This window comes from Zootoca vivipara, chromosome 17 (assembly GCF_963506605.1).
Source record: "Zootoca vivipara chromosome 17, rZooViv1.1, whole genome shotgun sequence".
Taxonomy (NCBI): domain Eukaryota; kingdom Metazoa; phylum Chordata; class Lepidosauria; order Squamata; family Lacertidae; genus Zootoca; species Zootoca vivipara.
In genome coordinates this window covers 35,563,765-35,574,794 of record NC_083292.1, presented here as the reverse complement: position 1 = coordinate 35,574,794, position 11,030 = coordinate 35,563,765, and the positions used below count along the sequence as shown (strand labels likewise).

The 11,030-nt window shown below is 44.7% G+C and overlaps 1 long non-coding RNA gene across 1 annotated transcript; it reads left to right on the top strand.

Moving 5' to 3' along the window:
• Window positions 1-525: 525 nt before the first annotated feature.
• LOC118078605 (uncharacterized) lies at window positions 526-2,010 on the top strand. The gene is made up of 2 exons (XR_004691743.2): window positions 526-577; window positions 1,812-2,010. It is a non-coding gene; the product is annotated as an uncharacterized LOC118078605 (long non-coding RNA).
• The last annotated feature ends 9,020 nt before the right edge of the window (window positions 2,011-11,030 follow it).

Sequence of the window (11,030 nt, the reverse complement as noted above, 5' to 3'; positions counted from 1 at the left end):
GTATTGTTTGCATTTCTTTTCTCAGGAGCTTTACGGATTTTAGCAGAGTTTTGATTTACTATTTTATTTCTATGCTGCTTACTGGACTTTTTGATTAAATGATTTAGCAATTTTGCTAAAGAAATGTCACATCAGCACCAGCCAGCAGGACCATGGGTCAAGGGTGATAGGGTTTAGAATCTAGCAACATCTAGTTAATTGTCCCTGAAAATCTTTGTCAATGTATTCTAAAACAAACTTTCATCACAATCCTTGTGTAAGTTCCATTGAGTTCAGCTGATATGGAATTCCAGCTTTAACAAGTAATCTCAGACACCCTTCCCAAACCACCAGCCCACACTGTTTACCTGCTCCTGTTTAACAACGTTAAACAGGGAAGTCAAAATAATTAGGGAGCTTCAGTGAAACAGCTGACCATTAAAGATCTAACGATTAATTTTTATTTCCTGGAATTGAGCAAGAGTTATTTCCTCTATGCACGCCATCAAACCATATAAAAAGGGCTGTCTCCCATACAGATCACTCCAGAAGCATCTGATACCCTGAAAGTATCTCTTCGGATCCAGCAGGAAGCCAGGTAAATTCTTCCCTGTTCGTGGGTTTCTTGCTGATAGTATTACTTCTCTTCTCTGTAGGTTGTTAAATATCAGACTAACTTGATTTGTTCCTCACCACTGAATTTTACCCAGAGCAAAATGTTGAGATAAATGTTCAACTTTTCCCCTGCACAAAATTCTGGAGGATTAGTTAAAATGAGTGTTTCAGTCAAACTGTGCTGTGGTGTTCATATGCCTCTCACCATTTTGCAGTCGACAGAGTTGAAATTGTTTGGAGACCCAACATCCCCCAAAATATTTCCTACAGAGAATTTTGGAGGGAATTTGGAGGGTTCAAACGGAACAGAGGGAGCTCTCCCCTACGGAGTTAGATCACTGGTCAATCTAGATCTGTCCTGTCCACACTCACTGGCAAGTGTTCTACAGGATTTCAGACCCTCAGATACTGGTGGAAGAACCCGGGACCTTCTGCATGGAAAAAATAATATGCTCAGCCACTTGAGTTATGGGCATTCCTCTAAAATTAAAATAAGATTATAATCCTCATGGGAGGTTCTCTCTTACATAGTGAAACTGCAGGTCCATATAGCTCCATACTGTCAATGCTGAATGGCAGCAGCTCACACAAGTTTCAGACTGGGAGTCTTTCCCAGCATGTGCTCCACCCCTGAGCTACAGCCCTTTCTCTCAGAATAACCTAATATTCCAATGCTAAGGGTTCTGGGAAATTTAACTGGAACAGAGGAAGCACCTTATAGCAGCTCAGCCCATTTGCCCATCTGGTTCAGTGTCGTCTTCTCTGGGGATTGAAAGTGGGGGTTTCTGCAGGCAAAGCGTGTGCTCAACCTTTGAGCTATGGCGCCTTCTCCAAGAGAGCACATTCAGGTTATGTAAGGGAAGAGATACAGTATGAGGAAAGCAATGAGCTTTGAGGAGATGGATGCTATGTATCCCAGAGGCATTCATTTTTGCCATGGAATCCCGCCACAAGGGAGATCAGCTGCAGATTTCTGCAACAGTGTCCTTGCTAACAGCCAGGGAGGCAAAAAGTAAATGGGTTTTGAAGCAGCGTCAGTGAGACTTTTGAACTATGGAGAAAAGGGGGTGTGGCTGTCAAGAAGGATGTGTGACTTGGGGAGAGTTTTGGGGGTTAGTTAGAGGGGCCTGTAGTTGGCACTTGGGTCTGAGGTTCCACATCTCTGTTTTAATCCTGTATTTGTGGATCATAATCGCTACATCCGAATGCCATTTCAGATCTACCCTACCTGGTCCAACATGTCTTTCCTGAATGACAGTATGCTGCTGGAAGACTTCTATGATCCAGAAATGGATGCTCTCTCCAGCCTTGACTCCTTCTCTTATCAGTATCCAGGCTGCTACTACCCACAACGTCCACAGTTTCCTGGCCGGATATGGCCATGTCCTCGGGGGTATCGCCCCATCACAGGGTGTATCCCCTGCTATCCTGGTCTGCCGTGTCCTCCCGGGTACCGTGTCATAAGGGTTTGTGTCCCTTTTAGCCGAGCTTCCTACCAAGGAAAAGGCTGGCCATGTAAATCTGAGACACAACATTGACGGAACATCCAAGAAAGAAGACTCAAGATTCTGATCCTAGGCTAAATGAATGAACATGGTATTCAGAAATGCTGAGTACTCCAGAATCCCCACTGTGGAACCTGTGGGATTTGTGAGGCCTCAGCACTTCTCTTAACAAGCCAGATGCTGCTTTTACTTTATTCCTTTGAGTTTCCCTATCTTCGCATGCTTACTATACCTATGAACAGGATCTTGTTTCCCAGTCACACCTGCCACCTTCAATTCCACCCATTAGTGATGAACGAAGACCTTCTACCAGAGCAACTTCAACTATGCATGAATGAAGGATACTAAGTCAACATGGCCAAAGTGAAGACTGGTGGTCAACCCTGTTAGTTTAGCCTACAATGCTTTATCAGCTTTGTCTTTGTGATGTCTAGCTCAGTAGTCAAGATGTCTGATCATTGTTTTTTCAGTGTTCCATGTTGCATTTATCTCCATCTGCCCTGAACCATTTCCACTGACTCCTACCTTCATTTTCTCATTAAAATGTTCAGCATATCATAGAATGTTTCTGTTGAGTTTTCTTCCCCCTCCTTTCCCTTCATCCTCTGTCACAAGGTAACCAATGTGGTCTCTTCCAAAAGCTGCTGGTCCAAAGGTTAGGGATGAAGGGGTTTGGAGCCCCACAACATCTGGGGGGGGGCAACACATTGCCTACCCCTGCTCTACGACAAGGGAAACTAACCCCCTTAAACTGTTGGCCATTGTCATCACAGATTCTGGCAGCAGATTCCCAAGTTTATTCATTGAAGAATTAGCTCCTTTTGTGGTTCCTTAATCTGCCAAGATGGACAAGATACCAGACTACAGAACTAACCCATCTGCTCACTCACTTCTGATAGCCTCAATGCCAATCACTTCCCTTGAGAGAGGAAATACAGGGCCGGCTCTAGGTAGACCCCCGGTGACGCACGGCACCACGGCACTGGCCCGTCAGGAGGGCGCCGCAAGCTGCGCCCGCCCGCTGGCCGGCCGGTCCGCCGGTTCGACGCGCAGCTGCACCCACGGCAACCGCGCTGTGCCTTCCCGCCCGCTGCACAGCAGCGCCTGTGGCAGCCGCGCTGTGCGCAGCGCCCGCCCGCCCACCACACTGGGAAACGGGGCGGTGGGGCGCCGGAGGGATCCATCGCTCCACTGCGCCAGGGGCGCTTAAGACAGCCCTGAGGGAATATGTGCTAGCTCATGCCTAAAAAGGTAAAAAGGTAAAGGACCCCTGACAGTTAAGTCCAGTCGTGAACGACTCTGGAGTTGTGGCGCTCATCTCGCTTTACTGACCAAGGGAGTTGGCGTTTGTCCGCGGACAGTATTTCCAGGTCATGTGGCCAGCATGACTAAGCCGCTTCTGGCAAAACCAGAGCAGCGCACGGAAACACCGTTTACCTTCCCGCCGGAGCGGTACCTATTTATCTACTTGCACTTTGACGTGCTTTCGAACTGCTAGGTGGGCAGGAGCTGGGACTGACCTACAAGAGCTCGCCCTGTTGCGGGGATTCGAACCGCCGACCTTCAGATCAGCAAGCCCAAGAGGCTCAGTGGTTTAGCTCATGCCTACTGCATCTTTATCTTTGGCCAAGTCAGGTTGAACAAACAGAGGGTGGTTTCAGACCATCCTTAGTTAGACAGGATTCAATCACATCACAGGAAAATCCAACAGTGTAATTAAGGTTGGTTTGGTGTTTTCCCACAACCATAGGTATCAACTCCCTGGGGCCCTGGGTACCCAAGCACCCCCAAAAGTCCTCATGAAGGAGCTGGGCACCCCAAACTTCAGCAACAGGGCCATGCAGACTGCATGACACTTATGGCCCTGGGCACCCACAGTCACGGCATCAAGTTGACACTCCTGCCCACAACAGACTTGAAAAAAATGGATTTTTGCGATAAGGTGCTGGCTTATCATTGGTGACTGGTATCCACTGAAACTGGCATTACAGGAGTGGGAGCCTGAACCAAGAACAGGCAGAGCCAGCTAACTCTAGTTTTGTCCCCACCCTCCTCTCTGCTGAGTTTTACAAGGGCAACACCGAGTCCAAGGAGAAGGAAGGTTGGCAGGTGGCACCTCCACCTGGACTGGTTCCTAGTAAGAAGGCAAGCATGTAGGTGGGGATCGACTGAGTAGCAGGCTGAGGCTGGTGGGGCAGTGTCCCAATTGCCCTAATACACAAGCCTCCAATGCCAGCATCTGTTTCCAACAGGAGGCCATTCAGATGCCTCCAAGAAGACCACAAGCAGGGCATGATCAGGACAGCCCTTGAAATTCCAGCAATTCCTTATCAGTGGAGGCAACCTTTCTGTCACCAGTACCATCTATTGGAAGATGACAGAAATCTGTTGTGGCAGAACTGCCTTGCCTGATCACAAGGCAGGCCCATTTAGTCCAGCAACTTCTTCCTAGCCAATGGTCAGTCAGATCCTTCCAAGAGAGCTCTGAAGGCATCAGTTCTCCCTGCTGTTTGACTCTGGCATCTATTGTTCTGTGGTAGACAGCTGTGGTCCAAATAATAAATAAATAAATAAATAAATTTATACCCCAGCCACTCTGGCCGGCTTCCAACAAAATGTTAAAATACAGTAGTCCATCAAACATTAAAAGCTTCCCTAAACAGGGCTGCCTTCAGGTGTCTTCTAAAAGTCTGGTAGTTGTTGTTCTCTTTGACATCTGTTGGGAGGGCGTTCCACAGGGCGGGTGCCACTACCGAGAAGGCCCTCCGCCTGGTTCCCTGTAACTTGGCTTCTCGCAGTGAGGGAACCGCCAGAAGGCCCTCGGAGCTGGACCTCAGTGTCCGGGCAGAATTATAGGGGTGGAGACGCTCCTTCAGGTCCACAGAGATTCAAATGCAAAAAGTGGGCTCTTCTCCATCTCCTTTGAAAATCTATTTTCAAAATCTGTTTTGTGCAACCTTCCTGCATTGTAGCCTTCCATGGATCCATACTATGCAAGCTGTTTGCTATCATTGCAGTCTGACATACCCTCCAACAGTTCTCCAGTGAATATAGGGACATCCCATTCCATAATGATGATTTTACTATTTATACCCCACACATCTTAATGGGTTGCCTCAGCTTGCAACATATATAAAAAACATAATAAAACATTAAACATAAAAAACCTTCCCTATACCATACAGGATTGCCTTCTGACAGCCTAGGGAGTTGGATAACTCCATACCCTCCAACACTTCTCCAATGAAAATTGGGACATCCTAAGGAAAAGAGGGACATTCAGGGATCCAATCAGAAACCTGGTTGGCTTCTCTAAATCAAGGATGTCCCTGGAAAATAGAGACACTTGGAGGGCCTTGTCTGATGTACCAGGAAAGTATATTCTGCCTAGAGTCATGCTGCCCATTTCCCTATGGATCACAATGTTGCCTTGCTATCAGCCCTATCAGCCATGCAAGAGACTGTTTTCCTTACTTAGCACAACCAAGATCTCAGCCTCGGGCACTCTTACACAGAAGTAAATCCTACTGAGCACAAAGAGGCTTCCTCGCAGTTGAATGTCTCTGCCTGAGCTACTCACTCACTCTCAGCCATGTCTTACTCAGAATTAGAGGAAGGCTCATCCAAAGGGAACAGCAGTGAGACTAAAAGGCAAATAGAGGAGTGAGGTTTTGTGACATGGGTCTTTGAAGGCAGCGGCAGTGGCGGGGTGCGTGAAATAACAGAAGAGCCATGATTTGTTAAAAGCATGCCACCAGGCAGAAAAGAAAGTTGGATTTTTGCTTTGCATAAATTGACATGTCATCCGACCAGCTGTTTTGAGATAGTGCAGATGAGACCAAAGAGATGGATTTTCTCCCTCTTATGCTACTGTACCATTCCAATGTAAGAAGAACTTCTCCCTCTGCTGGAAAGCTGGAGGTCCTGCAATTTCCCCGCTTGCTCTTTTGACCTCCACTTCATTCCTATGAGATCTTTCAGCAAGGGTGCCTCAGGTTATTGTTATAGCTTGCTCTTCCATATGCTTGTCAAGAATTTCCTGTCAGACTATGAAGGTTCCATTTGAAGTGCAGCTAGAGACTGATTCTCTCCCACATGCGCCACTCCCTTGTTGTAACAGCAACATCTCCCTCTGCTAGCATGCTGAACCTAATGTATCTTTAAGGTAAAGGTAAAGGGACCTCTGACTGTTAAGTCCAGTCGCGGACGACTCTGGGGTTGCAGCGCTCATCTCGCTTTACTGGTCGAGGGAGCCAGCGTACAGCTTCCAGGTTATGTGGCCAGCATGACTAAGCCACTTCTGACGAACCAGAGCAGCACACGGAAACACCATTTACCTTCCCACCAGAGTGATACCTATTTATCTACTTGCACTTTGATGTGCTTTCGAACTGCTAGGTTGGCAGGAGCTGGGACCGAACAACAGGAGCTCACCCCATCACGGGGCTTCAAACTGGCGACCTTCTGATCGGCAAGCCCTAGGCTCAGTGGTTTAACCCACAGCGCCACCCGCATCCCTCTTACCAGGTCACTATTTTGACTCCAATTGGGACTACTGTTCTCATCACCCCTGACCACTGGTCTCGCTAGCTAGGGATGGTGGGAGTTGTAGTCCAAAAGAACTGGAGATGCCATTTTGGGAAACATGGTACTAGAGGCTCTGTCCCTGCTCCATTTCCCAACCCTTTCCCCTCTAGTATTCTGTCAAAAAAGGCACAAACAAATGAACCTGTCACTCTCCAGAGGTTCTTGAACTCATACACCCCAGATGGCCAGCATGGTCAACAGTGGGAGATGATATGAGTTACAGTCCAGCAATCTCTCGAGGGGCAAAAGTTATCTATCCCTGACAGACATGTTTAGGGAAGGCGTGGCAGGCAGAGTCAGCAACAAGGGAGAAGGCATGAAGCATTAACAAAGAATCACAACTATATGTTATCATCATCATTATTCATCTGTTGAAAGACTTGCCTGCTGTCATCCATGCTTCGATAGCCTCCGGGTTTGATAACTATCATGTACTCTGAACGCAGCAACATCTGGAGGCAACTTTGAAAACTACCGCTCCTGCTGTTCAGTTTTTGGCAGGCGTCAACAGATAAGTACACAGCTCGATTGTTTTGGAGCAACTGCACTGGACCTGATTCAAAACATTAAAAAAGCTAAGATCATGGCCACTGGTCCCATCACCTCCTGGCAAATAGAAGGGGAAGAAATGAAGGCAGTGAGAGATTTTACTTTCTTGGGTTCCATGATCACTGCAGATGGTGACAGCAGTCACGAAATTAAAAGACGCCTGCTTCTTGGGAGAAAAGCAATGACAAACCTATACAGCATCTTAAAAAGCAGAGACATCACCTTGCCAACAAAGGTCCGTAAAGTTAAAGCTGGAGTTTTCCCAGTAGTGATGTATGGAAGTGAGAGCTGGACCAAAGAGAAGGCTGATCGCCGAAGAATTGATGCTTTTGAATTATGGTGCTGGAGGAGACTCTTGAGAGTCCCATGGACTGCAAGAAGATCAAACCTATCCATTCTGAAGGAGATCAGCCCTGAGTGCTCACTGGAAGGACAGATCCTGAAGCAGAAGCTCCAGTACTTTGGCCACCTCATGAGAAGAAAAGACTCCCTGGAAAAGACTCTGATGTTGGGAAAGATGGAGGGCACAACAGAGGATGAGATCGTTGGACAGTGTTCTCGAAGCCACCAACATGAGTCTGACCAAACTGCAGGAGGCAGTGCAAGACAGGAGTGCCTGGCATGCTCTGGTCCATGGGGTCACAAAGAGTCAGACACAACTAAACGACTAAACAACAACACCTGTTTTGGAGCAACTGCACTGGACCTGATTCAAAATGTTGGTTATTTTTCAAGGGCTGTATCTATTACTAGGCAAACCTTAGAGGTGGAGGTGGGGGCATACATCAGCGGTGGGCAGTGCTAGTGAAAAGATGGAGCAGAGCAACGAATGTGACTTTTCTTTTTGTGCCAAGGCTAACATTTACCCATGCCCACACATCCTTCTCTGTCGTCCATCCAGACCGGCAAGAGGAAACATCAGAGTCCAAGAACTCATTCTAGTTTAAGAAAATCATCCAAGGTAGGGGCAAAGCAGGAGGACTAGTAAAGGGGGGGGGTAGCCTGAGGATTCTTGAGAGCAAGACTGAGGGGCCACATTCACCCCTCCAGCCTCTTTTTACTTTTTTTTTTTAAAAAAAGTTTATTATTGATTTGTACATATACAACAATTAAATAAAAAAAAAACCCAACTAAACAGAACAGGCACAAAAACAAAGAACCCCCTTCCCCCCTCCCTCCAGAAGCCCCCCTTCCCTCCCCTAGCCTTACCCCCAACCCTATTCCTTCACAACCTAGATTAGACTTATCTATATTATAAATATTTTCCATCACACACACAATATTACAGATTTCCACAATTAGAAACAAAATTCAAATTGAAAAAAAAATGCAGAATATTACAATACAGTTGATATCCAAATATTTAAATTCTTTCCTATCTTCTTAATCCTTGAGTCTTACTGTCTCGGAAAGGGAATAAATATTGTCCACATTTGCAGTTGAAACGAAAAATATAATATCCATATAATTAATTATCTTTCTTCTTATTTCTAGGGTCCTGCTACGTCGGAAAGAAGAGACGGGTTATCTACATGTGTACTAAAATAAATGGTAAGTGATTCCCAAATTCTTACATTATCCTTCAAATTTGTTTCTTTCAATAATTCATATTTTCTTGCTAGATTATAATATGATATTAATTTTTGTAACCAATCCTCCTTCTTTGGAATCTCTTGTGATTTCCATGCTCTTGCCACTAAGAGTCTTGCTGAGGCCGTTGCATAGCTCACTACACATCTATCTGGTTACAGGTAGGTAGCCGTGTTGGTCTGGATCGAAGTAAAATAAAAAAATAAATAAATAAAAAAATAAATAAAATAAATAAATAAAAAATAAAAAAAATAAAAAAATACAGAAAACCAACTGACCGACAAACATATCTACATGCTTCTAGCTACCATACCAAACATACCAAACAATCCATCGTATACAGCCAGGCCTTACGTTACAACCGCATCTGTTCCAACTCTACAGACAGAGAATCTCACCTAAGAGATCTACAGCAAACCTTTTTAGAACTAAAATATCCACCTGATGAAGTTAAACAACAGATCAACAGAGCCAGACAGATACCTAGAGAGAACCTGCTGCAAGACAGACCCAAAAAAGAAAATAACAGAACACCACTAGTCATCACATACAGCTCCCAAGTTAAAACAGTACAACGCATCATCAGAGATCTACAGCCTCTCCTGGACAATGACAGCTCCCTTTCTCAAGCTCTGGGAGGAAGACCTTTCATTGCCTACAGACAGCCACCCAATCTTAAACAACTCCTCACCCACAATAATACAACCACCAGACTTAACATGGACACTGGTACCAGAGCCTGCAATAAACCCAGATGCCAACTTTGCTGCCACATACACCCAGACAATACCATTACTGGCCCCAACAACATCCAACATACCATCTCAGGACTATTTAATTGCTCATCCTCTAACATTGTGTATGCCATCAAATGCCAACAGTGCCCTTCAGCTCTCTATATTGGACAAACAGGCCAAACCCTACGCCAAAGGATAAATGGACATAAATCTGACATCAGGAACCAGAAGACAGAAAAACCAGTAGGAGAACACTTCAATCTCCCAGGACATTCTATACAAGATCTCAAAGTAGCTGTCTTACTACAAAAGAATTTCTGAAATAGACTGGAAAGAGAAGTTGCTGAATTGCAACTTATCACCAAGCTCAAAACCATGGAGGGACCTGGTTTGAACAGAGATATCGGGTTCTTATCTCATTATACATGATAAGCGATCTTCAGCCATCTCCACCCTTGCTTTTTCATGCTAAACCATTTGCAGTCGTTTCCGGTCATCAACAGCTATCAGTCAGTCAATCACCCATTTCCACCACCCTTCTGAGTGATCCCCCCTCCCCATCCCCACCCCTCCCCACCCCTTCTCTACATAAGTGCCTGGAAACTTCCATTTCACTGTATCTGAAGAAGTGTGCATGCACACGAAAGCTCATACCAAAATAAAAACTTAGTTGGTCTTTAAGGTGCTACTGAAGGAATTTTTTTATTTTACACATCTATCGTTCGGTTTTATATCCTCTCCTAACATCCCTAATAAAAAGATTTCTGGTTGTTTCTTAAAGGAATATTTCACAATTTTCTTTAACTCTTTATAAACTAGTTCCCAGAAGTCTTTAATAAGGTCACAACTCCACCAGATATGAACATATGTCCCAACTTCTTTACGACATCTCCAGCAGATATTACTTGCATTTGGGTACATTTTAGCCAGTTTGGCCGGCGTTAAATGCCATTGGTTTTGCATTTTTAATATATTCTCTATCAAATCATAATTTGGCGTAAATCTCGAATCTCTTTTCCATAGTTGTTCCCATTTTTGTATACTGATTGTTTTTCCCAAATCCTGACTCCATTTGATCATATAATTTTTTGTTAACTCCTCTTCTGTTTCCCATTTTAATAATATCTGATATAAATTTGATATATATTTGCCCTCTTTATCAATTAAAATTTCCTCCAGGTTCGATTTATTCTTTTCAAATCCCACTTTCTTATCCAATTGTAGTCTCTGATAAATTTGAAAATAATCTAACCACGTATTTAAGTGGTGTTTTATTTCTTTATATTCTCTTAATTTCAGTGTTCCTTCCTTTTCTTCCAGGAGCATACGATATGTGGGCCAGGTATTATTCATATTACGTCTCCTCACCGCCAGTAATTCGGCTGGAGAGAGCCACCAAGGAGTTTTTGGTTCAAAGAATCTCCTATATTTTAACCAAACTTTAAATAAAGATTTTCTAATAATATGG